Source organism: Lissotriton helveticus, chromosome 8 (assembly GCF_964261635.1).
Source record: "Lissotriton helveticus chromosome 8, aLisHel1.1, whole genome shotgun sequence".
Classification (NCBI taxonomy): Eukaryota; Metazoa; Chordata; class Amphibia; order Caudata; family Salamandridae; genus Lissotriton; species Lissotriton helveticus.
This window is the reverse complement of record NC_136069.1, coordinates 148,405,383-148,422,294: the sequence shown is the minus strand read 5'-3', so window position 1 is coordinate 148,422,294 and position 16,912 is coordinate 148,405,383.

Below are 16,912 nucleotides of genomic sequence, written 5' to 3'. Positions count from 1 at the left end.
TTTAAAAAACCCAGCAAAGACTGTAATTTTTTCAGTGTAGTAGGAGCGCGCAACTGTGCGCACTTCTCCGAGAAGTGAGGAGCCAAACCTCTACCTTCATTGTTGAGCTCATAGCCCAAAAACAACACTGTGTGGTCAGCAATGTGCGATTTTGCAAAGATAAATTTGTAACCCATGTCTGCAAAGTTACAAATAACAGAATTTACACGACACAGATGCTCCCAAATATCGTCGTCTGTGAGATATATGTCATCCACATATGAACAAGCATCTGGGTCGAGTGCCTCCAGAATAGAGACAATGCGAGCGGTAAATATACCAGGACTATTCTTATAGCCCATTGGGATACGCCGGAATTGTTTTTGAACCCCAGCGCACATAAAACTGGTCCATTGGGAGCTAAAGCTGTCCAATCTGTGGGCATAAAAACCGTTGGATATGTCAAGCGTTGTTTTAAAACGCTTACGCACGAGACTATCCACAAGGGCAGAGCCGTGAGTATTCTGTACTGCACAGTTACGGCAATGCGAGTTCAAATGCCGGTAATCCAATACCAAATGATATGATCCGTCAGGCTTGGTCACAGTAAAAAGAGGATTATTCATTGGTGACACACAAGTATCAATAACTCCCTGATATTCTAATTGTTCAAGGATTTCCGCGACGGAAGTTTTGGCTTCACGCCGAATGGGATATTGAGGTTGAGGCTGCGGCTGAGACCGCAACGGAATTTCGTGGCAAGGCGACAATTTATCCCAACCACATTGGTTACGGTACAGAGCCGGTGCGAGAGCCCGAGCTCACTCTTCTGCAAAATGCTGCGCATGCTCTTTCGAGACAGTGTTCGCGAAACTGGGGAGGATTACCTCCTCCCCTCGCGGCGCCGCGAGCACAAAAGGTGGGGGCCAGTCAGCCTCCGAAAGCAAAATATCATACGTAGAAGACAGATTTTCCAAAATACCCCTTTAACGGTACGCTGTATGTCACCTTCAATTAACAGGACAATTTCATAAAGTCTTTCAGGGGGAGCAAGTCTCGTATCTGCTGTTTCTATTACAACGTAGACATCAGTCGCTGTCACCCTCAGTAGTGGACGCAGCGCCTCTCTGACTATGGTAATCTCCGCCGCGCTGTCCAGCAAGGTCAGAGCCCACGTCAGATTCCGAAGCCGCGTTCTCACTATCTGTGGCATATCTATGCGCTGTTAAGGCCGCGACTTTCTTTTTTGCAAACTGTGGTCTTTTAGGCGTAGAATCCTCCTGCTTCGCCGCGCCGTCTGTCTGGCGGGACTGGCCACGTCCCTGTTGGCCACCACGTCCCCGACCGCCTCCTCCTCCACCGGTTTTCGGGGCCGATGAGTCCTGAAAGGAACGAGGTTTTGCGTTGATCAGAAACCTGAAATCGATCAGGCGATTTAATCATCGCGCGATCGCGCAAATCATAAACTTTTTCAGTCGGCGCAGGAACCTGTGTCGCAGGAAAAGAATCCTGAGTCTGCTTTTGTTGCTTCCCCTGTGTCTGTTTTTTAGGCCAATTTTGTTTTTTGGACTTGGGCTGGACATCTGCCGCAGCAGACTGTCCTTTTGGTTGTTTTTTCTCCTTGACAGGAAAATATTTCAGACCTCTACTTGTGCGGCCAATCGTCTTATAGGCGGCCACAACTATCTTCGCTAACTGTCGGGGTTTATCGGCATCGGGTAGAGCAGCCAAAGCATTCGACACCTGAAAGTTCACCGCATCTCCTTTAATATTGGAGAGTATGAGATCACTTACTATCTCAAACGAACCACACAGGCGCATACCCAATTCAACCGCTGCCTCCGGTCCGTGATCATCCTGAACACGTTTAACGATCTCAGGCAGTGCGGTCATAGACGGGGTGCCGAAACACCTCGTATAAACGGCCGCAAAAGTTTTTCCCCAGCTTTCACAGTCAACGAGCTCAGGAGTTAAATCCTTTGGTAAAGTAATCGTCAACATTCTATGTTTATCAGCAGGAGTAGAATTCGGAAACACAGCCTCCAGTTGGTCAAACTTCTCGGCAAGCCAGAAAGGGAAGTCATCGTTATCAACGGGACGCTGACCAAAAACCGAATTTACCATAACCGGATTCAGGCGTAAACCGCCACGTTCCATTTGAACGGCCCCACCCCCGGGGGGACCACCCGGGAGATGACGACCTATGTATTGCACTAATGCACGAATCACAGCAATCGAGACAACGTGTAGTCTGCGAATATCAGCAAGGGGACAAGTGCCGTGATTCGGGTGCGGGGTAAATCCACCCAAAGCAGGCCAATATGTACCTGGAATGGAAAGTGGACCTAACCTCGCAGCTGACAAAGAGTGGGGGAGGGCGCCATCAAACCAAACGCGATGCTGCCAATGATCAATAGGTATTTCCAGTGCCCTGTACGGTGTATATTCAGCCGGTACAGGGGAGGGTGTGTAGTGGAGGAACACTTGAGAATTCGCGTCCACCTCCGGAAATGTGACCCACGAGTAAAAGAGCTCGAAAGGGTACGCCGGATCCGCACACACCACCAAAATCACAGCCATGCCTTCCAAAGGGACTTGGTAAGTTTGTAAATGGTTGCGCACCGCAATGCGACTATGCTGCGCAATGGCCACAGCCATGATATCACCGGAACTACTGAATAGCAAAGAAAACTTTGTAGCACAACTGGGTAGTAAGTCAAGTAAACCGTTTTAGATAGATTCAAGCTTGAAAAGACCTATTTCAAAAAATAGGTAGGTTTCACCGACACCACCGTTTTCCGGAAACGATAGTGAAGGGGTTTAGGTTTGAATGATATACTACTCGAGTGTCATGATATAAGACCACCAACGTATGGGCGCCATGTAGCAGGGTTTCTGTTCTCCCACAGAACTGTGCACAGAGGATTGGAACCTCAGCGAATTAGGGTGACCCAAAACTCACCTTAGTACCCAACAAACCCCTTACCGAGCTAGCTACAGTGTCTCATTGGTCATAACCAACTCCCAATGTTTAGACAAACCAGAACATGAACTCACCAACCTCAGGTTACGTGGAACACATGAGCACTCTTTCGTTATACAATCATTTCAAACCAGAACATGGAGTAAAGAAGAACACGTGAGCATTTGAAATGTTTATTTACTAATGCCGTCTTCTCAGGCGCAGTATCTTAGATAATACAAGTAAACATATTATCAACAACAAAGCTACAAGCATAGTTACTAGTCCATAGAAAGCGAACGGTGACAGCATGTTACCATGCTGTAAATTAATACGGGTTAACAACACTTATTTCTCACCCTCCCTAACTCGCATATTATATTAATAGCTAAGAAGGTCTCTTTGGGTTGAATCAGGGCGGGCCCATACCTCAGGATCCTAGAATGAAGGGATCACATCAGCATACACCAGCTCTCTCTGCATGCGAACAGCATCAAGTGTGTATTTGTGTGTGCAGCAAAGCAATATAAAACCCGCCTAAAAGCCAAAATTGGCAGAAGCTGCACTTATGTTATGTCTATGAAGGCGCGAAGATCAGACCTCATAACAATTCAGTATCTTGTTGTTCCTGAAGCTTCAGCACTCTCTGTACAGACATAGTTTGATATCAGAGTAATAACATATTATTCTCATGTAAACCACAACGAACTACTAGGTTGAAAGCTAAATCAACAATTAAGTGTCGTGTGCAGAAGCAGCAAAAGGAAAAATGGCGTTTAAACATGTAATGTGCCTATGCTAACTTAACGCATTATAAAGATATATAGTAGCTATATGACAATGCCACCTACTGGGCAGTCAGACGGTCCTTGCGGGTGATATTTTAGTCGTCGGCGATGGCGTTGTCCTGTCCAGAGCGGGGTTTGGTACAGGTTTCCGTGAGCAAAGCAATGTCAGTTGAGGTGGTGTCGAGGAGGTCCAAGATTTCTGTGGCATGTTTGTGGCGGGGCTGGACATTGAGGAAGATGCAGTTGAGCCGGATGGGTGTGCTCTCATTCGGCTGGGCGGCAAGGGGAGCTGCTGTGATGGCGTGGCTGAAGGTGCGGTTGCAGTTCCAGCAGGAGAAGGGACCAAGAGTCTTCTTCTGTGATGCTAGATGGCAGGTGGTGTGGTGTCCAGGGTTGAGGGCGAGGAGGGTGCTGGTGTCGTAGCGGTGGAGTGTTGGAGAAACCAGGTCCCTGGAGCTGGGAGAGGTCCAGGCACCGACAGGCACAGACGGGCTTGACTTTGTCTTGGCTGTGCAGTGGCCACCATTAAGTAGTGCTCCAGGGGGCTGGACAGTTGAGAGGCGGGAAACGCGTGAGCAGGAAAAAACACTGGTGGGGGCGGGACTGCAGCAGATCGCAGCGGCAATGAGGGAGAGGGCAGGAAAAACAGGAGATACAGAGAAAAACATGAGAAAGCAAGAGAAAAAGCAAAGGCAGAGGCCGTGAAGAAATAGAAAAAAGTAGAGAGAGGGACAGAAACAGCAAAACGAGCGGCGGCAATGGGGCACTGCCACTCACTTCTGTGCCGTGCTCCGACCTGTTTTACCACACACGCTAACACTTTTCGGATCGCACTCATCCATTGGACCCCCCATACCTGCCCTGGACCAGGCTGACCCGTTTCACCATACAAACCAATCCTGCTCGACAATCCTGCCTTTCTGGGCAGTGTATCGTTTTCTTACAAGCTGCTCTAGGTTCAGTGACTCTCAAATCTGGAGAATGTGTATTTTGCCTGTTAATCTCAGGAACAAAGAGAAACCTGCTACTGTTGCCAGAGGCAGGGTTGCGGGAAGAAGAGAGGGAGGAGAAATAGTATGGGCGGGGCTGCACAACATCAAAGAGGGCGGGAATGAGAGAATGAAAAACAAGTGCGCGCGAGCTCCTCGCATGGCAGCGGGGGGAGGGGGCCTGCCGATTCCCTCGCGGGAGCCAGCGGCGATAATTAATACCATATGGCGCTGCCGCTCCCAGAACCATATGGTATTAATTATCGATGCTCGCTCCCGCAAGGCAATCGCCCCTCGTGCACACGTTCCATTGAAGGCAATGGAACGTGTGCACGAGTTTGCCTCAAAAAGGATATCGACTGCTTTAGGTCTCTTTCCTATGCAACGCATGCGCGTTGCGTAGGACGAGACCTAAAGAGGGACAGGAGGGCAGTAAAGCAGCAGAGCAGTTATGCTATACCACTGTACCAGAAGGGATGAGGCGCAGGCAGGAGTGGAGGAGGTCCTTGAACTCCTGACCTCCAAGTCAGTGGCACCAGCAGCAGCAGATGTGTACGGCAGCAGCAGCTACCAGACGGGGCTGCTGTGAAAGGAGCAAGTCCACTACGGATAGTTCTTCAAGTTGATATCATAGATGACATAAAACCAAGCTCAATAATTTGTGATACTTTAAAAAAATGAGACATGGTACCTGAGGATTGTGAAGATCATCATGCAGTGCCTAATATGTAAAAAAATTATTAAATAAAAAACCTTGATAAAGAGTTTTTCTTAGGATCTTGCTGTAGTGCTCTTAATGCCGGGGTTACTGAATAACTAGCTGTCCTATTTTTCAACCCCGCTTTCTGCCTTTGTCAGTGTTTTCCAATCTTTCTCTTCCTCCTTCATTCTACCTTTTCTTCCTTCCACTCTCTTGCTCAAAATCTGATGATGCACCGGCTCAAATTAAGAACTTTTAGATCATACAATGCTTGTATTAACTCACTGAAAGACTTTCTACTGCAAGAGGTCTATACATAAACACAATAACCCCACCTACAGATGTCGAAAAAACATTTACACTTTATTTTAGTCTTTTTCTAAATGAAGCGTCCTTTTCGTATACAAAGGGGCATTTCAGCTTCGAAATAACTCAAAGTGACTCCCTGAAACGCCCTTTCCAATAAGTAAATAACTAGACCGAATGTTTTTAAAGAAATAATGGTTTTGCTTTGATGTGGGTGTTTGTAACAAAGGCGAAACGTAATAGCGCCTTCCTCAACGCACTGAAGACATTCTCACCTCGTCGTGAAGTGAAATGGTACATTTTGGTGGTGAGTTCCATCCACGGGTTTACAAAGACGACGACTCTATGACCTTTCTCAGACATAAAGAGGATGCTAAGGCAGAAGGGGGTCAGGGTATGGGGGATGAGACCCTGTGATCCACAATTCAAGTGTGTGTCACATCAAACAATAATTACACCCCTTTGGTGAGGGTCATAAGGTTATGTTATGCCTCCCACACATAAAGCCCTTTACCCAAAATGAAATTAGGAGTCATTAGAGTCATTAGACTGAGGCTCCCTGCATCTCCTAGTGCCAAACTCTACAAACAGTCTAAATGTAAAAAATGCATTTGCTATGCTTCTCGCTTCCTTATTGCACACATTTTATTCTGAGCCCATTTGTGTCCTGCACCCTAATGATTCTTTCGCGTGCTTAATGCTGACGATGTCTTGTGTTTTGACCGAAGCCGCAAAAAGTCCCCAGGCTCAATGTTTCTGTTTCTGCTGAACTCGAGATGGCTCCTCTGACAAAGTGACAGATTAGTCATTGTATTTAGAACATGTGAAGTATAGATCCCTTGGTGGACAGGGTGTGAAAGGGGAATGGCCCTCTCTGCCTATGTATGCACTGTATATCCCCAGTGATGTGTTAGCTCAAGCTTACTTTTCGTGTCAGCGGCACCTCCTTGACTTTTAACGCTTCCTTATCGCGTTGTCACTTGCCTTGTAGTGGCTTAGATAAAATACCTTCCCCACAGAGAAACATCCCCATCTCGAGGCCGAGGGAATGCTGTAGAACACGAGAGCCTGCAGGCGTGAATGACGGCGCGAGCCGGGCCCTGTCGGAGTCATGGCTGAAGGAAGCGCGTGGCTGCGGTAATCTGAGCGCAGCACGAGCCAGGACAGGGGGCATGTATGCAGCCCATTAAAGTTGACATCACGGCGGCCATTTTGTGTGGCTCCTGCTTTGTCTCCTTCAGAAAGACAGAAACTTTGCTTAATTTAAGACGTGGTTTCCAGGTGCTCAGCACCTGCACTTAAGCAACAGTAGCGCTTTTCATGAGTATCAGTTAAGGACGACACTTTTGTTTACGGGGAGATTACGTGATTTTCCCAGAATCACAGGATGTTGAGCCCACCAGAGACTCGAAGTTGGTTCCCCAGCTCCAAAGTCGGCAGCTCTGGCCATTACTCCACATCCTCTCCCCACTTTCATGGGTAGTAGTTGGCTCTGTTTTATGTGGCGCTAACAGGAGAAGCGGGCTGGTGCCAGTTGACTCTTGACAAGAGCCCCCACACTTATTTCTTTACAAATTAACCACTGGACAGAGCTCTCCCATCATTTTATGCGACCAATCAGAAACCTAGGCAAGTTCATTGTTAGTAAAGACAAAAAGAGTGCCCCTTAATTTTAAACAAAGTTCACGGTATGTGGAAGTAAGGGCCATATGTATCATTATTAGACATAGTGATTACCTAATTGCAATTCTCTGCCAATCACAATTAGGTAATCGCTATTTGAATACATAAAACCCCACGAGTTTCATTTAGCGTTTCCGAATGGGTCGCAAATAGAAGTACCTCCTTAATATTCATGAGGTAAGTCACAATTTGTGACCCTCAAATTGTGACTTACCTCATGAATATTAATGAGGTAGGTCGATATGGGAGCCATTAGGAAACGTAAAAATCAAAGAGATGGTGGCCTGATTGGGTAGTAGACCACTTTTCTGTGATGGAAAGGGCCGGACTGGGGACAACAACCGGCCCTGGGAAAGTGCTCGGCCGCCCCCTCCCCTCAGGAGGGGTTGGAGGTGCCGCCGAGCTCTTTGCCGGGCCGGTTTTCGGCCAATTTTGGTACAGGGCCAATTTTGCAGCTATGCTGCAAAAACGTTCCTGTAACAAAAACGGCCCCCAGGGGCCTAAAACCGGCCCCCACCCGTGCGGCGCACCGGGGGATTGCCCAGTGCCCGCTATGGCCAGTCCGGCCCTGGTGATGGATTTTAAATAAAACAGTCTTGGGATGCATTTAAAAAAAAAGAAAAATGGAAAGTATTCTGTTAATTTTTTAAGAGGAGGCAGCAGAACCACTACCTGCTCTGAAAAAACTTTTTTCGCTACCATTCACAAAGGGGAAGGGCTTAGTGACTCCTTCCCATTTGCGAATAGGTTACCACCTACGTTAAGTAGGTGGTAGAATGCAAATGTTTTGCGACCGCATTTCGGTCACAAAACATTCCTACATGCCGCTAGGATTCGGTTTTAGTAAGGGACACCCTGAACATGCCCCTTCCTAATTCCGAATCAGTATGTATTCGCAAATTGGAATTCATAATACCAAAATGCATTTTTGCGGTCTCAAACCGCCCGATCATGCCGTTTGCGACCGCAAAAATGCATGATACAAATGGCGGCAAGTGCTCTAAATTGTTTGGCAATGTATGAATAAAAAAACGCAGAAAAACACAATGGGGCTGATTCTCAAAGCATTTATGAGTAGGGAAAGTAACATGACAGGAGTTCTATTTTATCTATTCTTTCACGCCTTTTGGAATTGCCTCTAAACGCACAGCTAGGAAAAGTGCAAAGAGGGCACATTCTTTTTTTATTTTTGCTAATTGTGTTCGATTTTTTCCTGAATATTCCCTTTTAAATGCTTTAGGGCCAATTCATTAAGACATTTAAAAATATGTAAAACGTATAACAAGAGTACCACTTTACCTACTCCAAAATGTCTTTGGGAATTTGCTACAGCGTGTAAAGGCTCATCAACATACCTAAAAAAGGTGTCAAACTTTTTGGACTTACACAAAACATTTGTATGGTGTGTGGCTTGTGGAAGCCACATACTGCAAAGCAGCCAGCCAGTATTTTATGCGTATCATCTTATGCTAACACAACATGGGATTAAAACAGGAACCCACCACACAGCCGTGCCAATATTCTGGTTTTAATGCCCGATTGGAATCTGAAATTACTATTTATGATGCAGAATGTATGCAACTATGAATTTCATAGCACCTCAGCCAAGCCTGTGATGCAGTGTTCTCAATTTTCAGTTATGAGCAGAAAGGCAGCTTTCACACGTTTTTGCTTGAATAGTGTGCACAGGTTACAATAGCAGAATATACATCTTAAGAAAGAGATGCCCAACACAGCTATGACGCCAACACCCTCCACGCACTCAACCCCGGCCGAATCTCCACCTGCTTCCAGGACACCCCGAAGATCACCCACAGACCTTTTACCTGCCAAAAGTGCAGCTACACCAGCCAGCGCACTACTGCACGCCCTGTCCATCCCACCATGGCAGACCACTAACAATCTCAGCTGCATAGTACACAACACCGGCTCAGTCCACAAGCACGCCGTCGAACTCTGGGACCTGCTCGACTCCTCATCCCCGGACGTCGCCTTCCTGATGGACACCTGGATGAACACCTACTCGACGCCTGACATAGCCATAGCCCTCCCAGATGGCTACAAGATCACCCGCAGGGACCATAACAACAAATCAGGAGGAGGAATCGCCATTGTCCACAGGAACACCATCCGAATCTCAACCAACACCGAAGACTCCCTCAGCATGGCCAAACACCTACACTTCCAGATCCACATCGACCCCAACACCACCCTCAGAGGAACCTTTGTCTAGAGACCCCCGGGACCCCGACCTCAGGCAAATCTATCGCTGACCTCATCAGCACGCACGCCCTCGCCTCCACGGACTACATCCTCCACGGAGAACTGGATTTCCACCTCGAGAATGCCAATGACAACAACTCCACAATCCCGTTCGACAACCACGCTAACCTCGGACTCAAACAGCTCGTCAAGACACCCACCCACTCCGCCAGACACACGCTCGACCCCATCTTCACCGCCAGCGACAACGTCACCATCAGCCACACCACGGAACTTCACTGTACCGACCACCACTGCATCCACTTCTCCTTCGAGAAACACACCACGCACAACCAACCGCAACGGCTCCCACGCCGCAGCTCGAACAAAGTCTCCAAAGACCAGCTCATCCCCACCCTCGCCCAAGACCCTCCATCCGAGCTCTCCAACACCGATGCAGAGGCCCACAACTTCAGACAATGGATCGACGACTGCCTTGCCCCGATCAGGAAACCCTCAAACAGGCACATTAACACAAGAGCCATCTGGTTTAACGTCGACCTCCAGAACTCCAAGCACTCCTGCCGAAGACTTGAGAAGCAGACAACCACGCAGCCCTCCTGAACGCCAGACGCAAGCACCACCTACTCATCCGATCCGCAAAAAGAACCTCCTTCAAGGAACGCATTGACAACAACACACACAACAAAGAACTCTTCAACATAATGAAATAACTCGCCGCCCCCAGCTCCAGCTCCAATGACGTCCCACCATCACAAGAACTCTGCGACTCCCTTGCCACCTTCTTTCACAGCAAGATCACAGACATCCACAACAGCTTCAACACCCAGATGCCGACAACAGACGCCTACACCCCTGGCTCAACACCGCTCTCCTGGCAAAAATTCCACAACGAAGACACCATCAAAATCATGAACACCAAACACTCCGGCTCACCGTCTGACCCCTGCCCCCACCACATCTTCAACAAAGCAAGCTCCATCATCGCACCCCAACTCCGAAAGATCATCAACAGCTCCTTTGAGACCGCCACATTCCCGGAGAGCTGGAAACACACCGAGATCAACGCCCCACTCAAGAAACCCAAGGTGGATCCAAAGGACCTCAAGAACATCCGACCAATCTCCCTGCTCCCGTTCCCGGCGAAAGTCATTGAGAAGACTGCCAACAGACAACTGACCCACTTCCTGGAGGAGAACACCGTCCTGGACTCCTCCCAGTCTGGATTCCACAGCAATCACAGCACCAAAACCACCGTCATCGCCGCCACCGACAACATCAGGAGCCTACTGAACAACGACAACACTGCGGCCCTCATCCTCCTGGACCTCTCGGCTGCCTTCTGCACCATCTGCCACCAAACAATGCGCACCGGCCTCCACGACGCTGGGATCCGAGGCAAAACCCTGGACTGGATCACCTCCTTCCTCACTGGCAGAACCCAGAGAGTCCGCCTCCCCCCTTTCCGACCCGATGCCACCACGATCTCCTGCGGCGTGCACCATGGATCATCCCTCAGCCTGACCCTCTTCAACATCTACATGGCACCGCTCGCCATCATCGTCCGAGCACACCATCTCAACATCATCGCTTATGCCAACTACACCCAGCTGATCCTCTCTCTCACCAAGGACCCGGCCACCACCAAATCCAATCTCCACAAGGGAATGAAGGCTGTCGCAGACTGGATGAAGACTAGCCGGCTGAAACTGAACTCGAACAAGACAGAGGTCCTCATCCTCGGCTCCACCCCCTCATCATGGGATGACTCCTGGTGACCGGCCATGCTGAGACACTGAGAGTCGCCCCTACACCCACCATCCACGCACGCAATCACGGGTTAGTTCTGAACTCATCGCTCTCTATGACCCAGCAAGCCAATGCTGTCCCCTCCTCCTGCTTCAACACCCTCTGCATGCTTCGTAAGATCTACAGATGGATCCCCAACGAAACCAGGACGGTCACCCAAGCACTCGTCAGCAGCAGGATGAACTATGGCAACGCCCTCTAGGCGGGAACCTCGGCCACACTCCAGAAATAATTCCAACACATACAAAACGCCTCTGCACGCCACATCCTCGGACTCCCTCACCACAGCCACATCACCCCCACCTGAGAGACCTGCACTGGCTCCCCGTCATCAAGAGGATCACCTTCAAGCTCCTCACCCACTCTCACAAAGCGCTCCACGACGCAGGACAAGCATACCTCAACGAACGACTGTCCTTCTATACCCCAAACCGATAGCTTCGCTCCGCGGACCTTGCCCTCGCCACATCCCACGCATCCGACAAATGACCACGGGCGGCAGATCATTCTCCCACCTCGCCGCCAAGACATAGAACACCCTCCCCGTCCACCTGCGCCAGACCTAGGACTTGCTGGCCTTCAGGAGACTCCTTAAGACCTGGCTGTCCGATCAGTAGCTGCTGCTCCCTCTACCCCTCTTAGCGCCTTGAGACCCTGACGGGTGAGTAGCACGCTTTACAAATACTTGATTGATTGATTTGTTAATAGAGAAGTGCTGGTAATTGCTAGAGATATCATTGGTGCATTCCTTACCTGCCAGTGCTTTCCTGTGTAGCTAGGTCATCAATAAAAGCAGGAATTCGTGTTTACCCGAATCATCCCTGCAATATGCAGGAAACTGAATTAGTCACTACAGATGGGCAATTTTTCTTTCAAGCAGGCAGGAAACGCAGTATTCCACCTTTTGGATCAAGCTGTTGCATAGAACTATTTTAGATAGAGTGAACTATGTTGTGGTTCTTCTCAGGAACATAAAAGAAGATAGCTTGGGAAAGTAGCAGAGAATAGAGGGCCTGAGTGCTTTAAAACATGTCTTTGTCTTCTTACTTTATTTGCTGCTTACACTGCTACTACTTGTCTAAGTACCTTTCACTGAATAGCTGTCTAGGAAAGCTTTATGCAGTCTTCCTGCTACAAAGTTTGGCTCTTAATCTGTGTCAGAAAAGTAATTTTCTCAGAGCACAACATTGCCACTTTCCCATTCCAGTGAGGCCATATTCTCATTAGCATTAACGTTCATAGGGCGAACTCTACCATGATCTGAGGAGAACTGGCGATAGGGAAATACTGCTTGGTATAAAGGCATTCTTATCTATGGACGGATGTCTGATAATTATTTATGAGAGCAAGCCATCACTGCTATTGATAGGAATATTACGTGGTTTAACTATTTTTAGAACACTGCTTTGATTTTGCCCTAGAAGATACACAAGGGGTTCATGTATCATCGGTTTATTTAATAATCTTCCAAGCAATGTACATATTAATGCAATTTTTTCATTTTTGACAAACAAAATGCTGAAAGTCCTGGTAACTGTGCCTAAATGGACAGCATAGTTATTTGCAGGTGTAAGCCAGTTGCCAATCAGATGCAGTCGCTTGCTTCTTTAACTATTGCACATAAAATACATTGTTTGCATTTCATGTGTTCTGGTCATTTAGTTAAACCAGAATTTTGTTATTGCAATTAACTGCCCAGTTATTTAACCTGTACTGTGGGTGAGTCTCACTCCTGCAGTCTGACACATGGCAAATTCATGGTAAGTGGAGTGAGTATGTTTACCGCCAGTGTATGCCTTTGTTAGTGTAAGAGGCACCAGGCCGGTTAAATGTGAACACATATAAACACACGTGTGTGGGCTGCACGTATGAAACTACAGTCGTGCACAGCCCGGTAATTGTACATAGCTATTCTGGCACAGAAAGGACTCTGCATGAGGATGTATGACGGTACAACGCGTGCTTTTACAACGCGTACCATTACCACGCAGGTTTTTCAACGCAAGTCGTTACAACGACTTGCGTTGGGGGCGCTGGATAGTGAATAGTTTAATTTACTATTCCAACTCCAGTCCCCGTGGATAGTAGGGAAGGTGTTGGATAGTAAATTAATCTATTACCTATCCTACTGTGCCCTCCAGTGCAAGTCGTTGTAACGACTTGCGTTGTGAAACCTGCGTGGTAATGGTACAGCGTTGTAAAAGTTTTGTGGTAAAGGATGTTTCCCCTGCATGAATAGGTGCTGACCTGGGATAAGCCTTATATTATTAGTAGGCATTCTTAGAGAGGTCAGTAAGTCTTATTGGAAAATCTGTGATGTTTTCATTGCATTATACATCTAGGCCAAATCTGCAGTGCAGTTTTGCTCCAAATAGGCCTCCACAGTCTTAAATGGGTAAAACTCGTAGGGTGAGTTTGAAGTTACAGGGCTCCAACACAATACATTCTCATCTTATCGCATTAGATGAATTTTTATCTTTTTCTCATCCTCTGCTCCTAACCAGTCGTACACTTGGCTTCACGGCGATAGGCGGCTCCACCATTCCATCGTCATACTTGCCCAGGGTTCATGAACATGACCCCGTATCATTCCCCGTAAATGTTTATTTTTCATGTAACTTCTATAAAAAAGCTTTCTTTTAGATTTCAATAGGGCCAAACATATGAGAAATGGGAGTGTGTCACAGATATTATTTGCAGTAATATTAGTGAACTGCTGATGTGTTACAATATTGATAACACACATTACTAGCCCAGAACATCAGATGTAAACACATTTAGAATTCAGACAATTGTGTCTGTATACTATCAGTGACCTGGCCTAAGAGGGCTTGAAACACCTGAAATGAAATCATAACTTCAAACCTGTTCTCAACAGGGGCCCCCAAAATGGGTTTGACCCAGGGCCCCCAACATCATTAAGATGTCCCTGGTAGACTTGCTGCATTTTTTTTGTTACTAGGGCTCAGATGCAGGCTAGGACTGGCTCTAGAGCGGTGTGACCGGTGCCACTGTACCGGGTGCTGACTTCGGTGGTGGGGGGGGGCATGTTTGCAGGTATATTTTTGTCCTAAATGCATTTAAAAGCACCTGCTGCGACGATCCTTGCCTACAGAAATGTTCCTGTAATAATAAATATGTCAAGATAACTCTCAGAGTTTTCTCTAGTGGAAGTTTTAAGGTAGCACAAAGGGTTAATGTGCCTGCTGCAAAGAATGTGCGCCATCCAGATCTCAAAGTGCAGGCTGTCCCACAGCAGTGTCTATAAAAAGGCACCAAAATGGGAACGCCAAAGCAAATTCCTACAGGGCATGGACCGTCAAGTCCATGCCCTGCAGGAACCGGGACTGTGCATGCACACAGGGGGCATTACGTGCCCCCCTACATGTATCCCCAGGTATGTGATCTTGTAACGGCTTCCAACATTTTCCCACCCTATGAACAGAGCTCTAGTTGAGAATCTTTCGTCAAATCTTATATTGGTACCACCATTGGAGTCCTGTGCTTTACTAAAGCTGAAGGGTGTTCGCCTGTGTAACCAATTCATGACATGGTGTGTGTATGTAAATTGCAAACCTGCCTTAAAACCCATCATGTGGCACTGTATGTGTGGAAATACACCGTATTTTCACTTTTTAAGCAAAAGTTTGGAGTGATTTTTGCACTGATATTTGTCGCTGCACCCACATGCGCGGTCTGGTTCTTGGCGCACATAGCATTGGCTGCATCGCATACAGAGGAAAAAAATTAGAGGGAACATTGCTTCAAACTCATGATCCATGCACACAAAGCAGTCCACAAGACCGGCCCAGCCTACCTCAACAGCTGACTCTCCTTCTACACACCCAACAGGAAACTCCGCTCCGCCGACCTTTCCCTGGCCGCCGTCCCGCGCATCCACAGAACCACCTCCAGGGGCAGATCCTTCTCCCATCGCGCCGCCAAGACCTGGAGCGCCCTCCCCCTCCACCTACGACAGACTACAGACCTCCCGGCATTCAGAAGACTGCTCAAGACCTGGCTCTTCGACCACTGACTGCAGCTCCCCCCCCCCCCCCTAGCGCCTTGAGACCCTAGCGGGTAGGTAGCGCGCTTTACAAATTACTTGATTGATTGATTGACATCTGAGGGTTTTCGAACAAAAACTTTGGCCACCAGCACTCATTTGTTTACAAATTAAGCTCTGCATAAACCAAGGTGTTTATCCTTGGCTGCTGAAAACAGTCTCCAAAATGGCACCAGAGTTGAGACTCCTTGACAAATATACGGCCCTGTTTTTTTACAGATTTTACCTTCAACTAGTTTTCTTATATCCAAAGTTTAAAAGTATTAAGTAATCTTCAAATGTGGGTGCTGATGAATGTAAATTTAGTAAGTGCAATCAATGGACATGTACAAAAGGAAACCCAAAGCACTGAATGAAAGTAGAGAAAGTTCCTAAATTAATTTAAATACTATTGGAAGATTGAGTATTTAAGGGAAGGAGATCTAGAGTTTGCTTATACTCAGACAGGAAGAAACTGAGACAGTCAAAAACCTAACCCTTAAAACTGAACTCAATCAGGTGTTCCAAGAGAAAACCATGGTCGAAGTTCTCAAAGGATGCCAGCTGGTGTAAACCACACCATCACCCTCAGCCTCTATGAGGCAGTTGTTAATGAAAGGTGCCAGGACTGCCATCCTCTGTCACTTGGCTAACACCAGCCTGGAAAGGGTTCAGAAGTTCTACATTCCTGTACTTTCTCTTTGATGTCTCACTCCAGTAACTTGTAAGTAAGAATCAAAATAGAAATCCGGCCAATCAGTGTGATCTAAAATTGGTGTTTCCAATGAAGTAGCCAATATAGTCTGCATGAAATGCAAAAGTAATAAGCCCTAAAATTAGCATGCAGCTCGAGCTTACCAAAGGCTATAGATCATTTGCTGGCACAGTGCACGATACAAATTCCTGTAAGAAATAATAGTAGCTATTGAACAACACTAATTGGATTACCATGGACCAGAATGGTGGCTTGATTGGTCCTGAAATATGTTTTTCAAACTATACCCTTCACCCCAATATTCATTTTTTAAACATTTGTTTAGTCCACCAGGAATTTTCACTGTGGATCACCCAGTTTCTGGACCTTTATTGTGAGGGAGTCTCACTACCTGAGTCTCAGCCGCGGTAATTGTACTACGCATGTTTAATGTCAGTGTGCACCTTTAAGGATAAAGCCGCTGCAGCGCATCTAGGGTATAAAGGACACTGGGATGGTTACACATGATGAACTTGTGTGCACATACATGCGCTGCACATGTGCAGCCTGATATCGTGGCATAAAAGGAACCTGCTGGCCTGGGGTCGGCCTTATAGTATTAGTAGGCATTCATAAATAGGTAAGTATGGTTTAATGGAAAATCTGTAGTCACTGTATTATTTGGGTTGGAACAGGGGAGCATAGATGATGTGGCATTTTAGGATTGGCCAGGC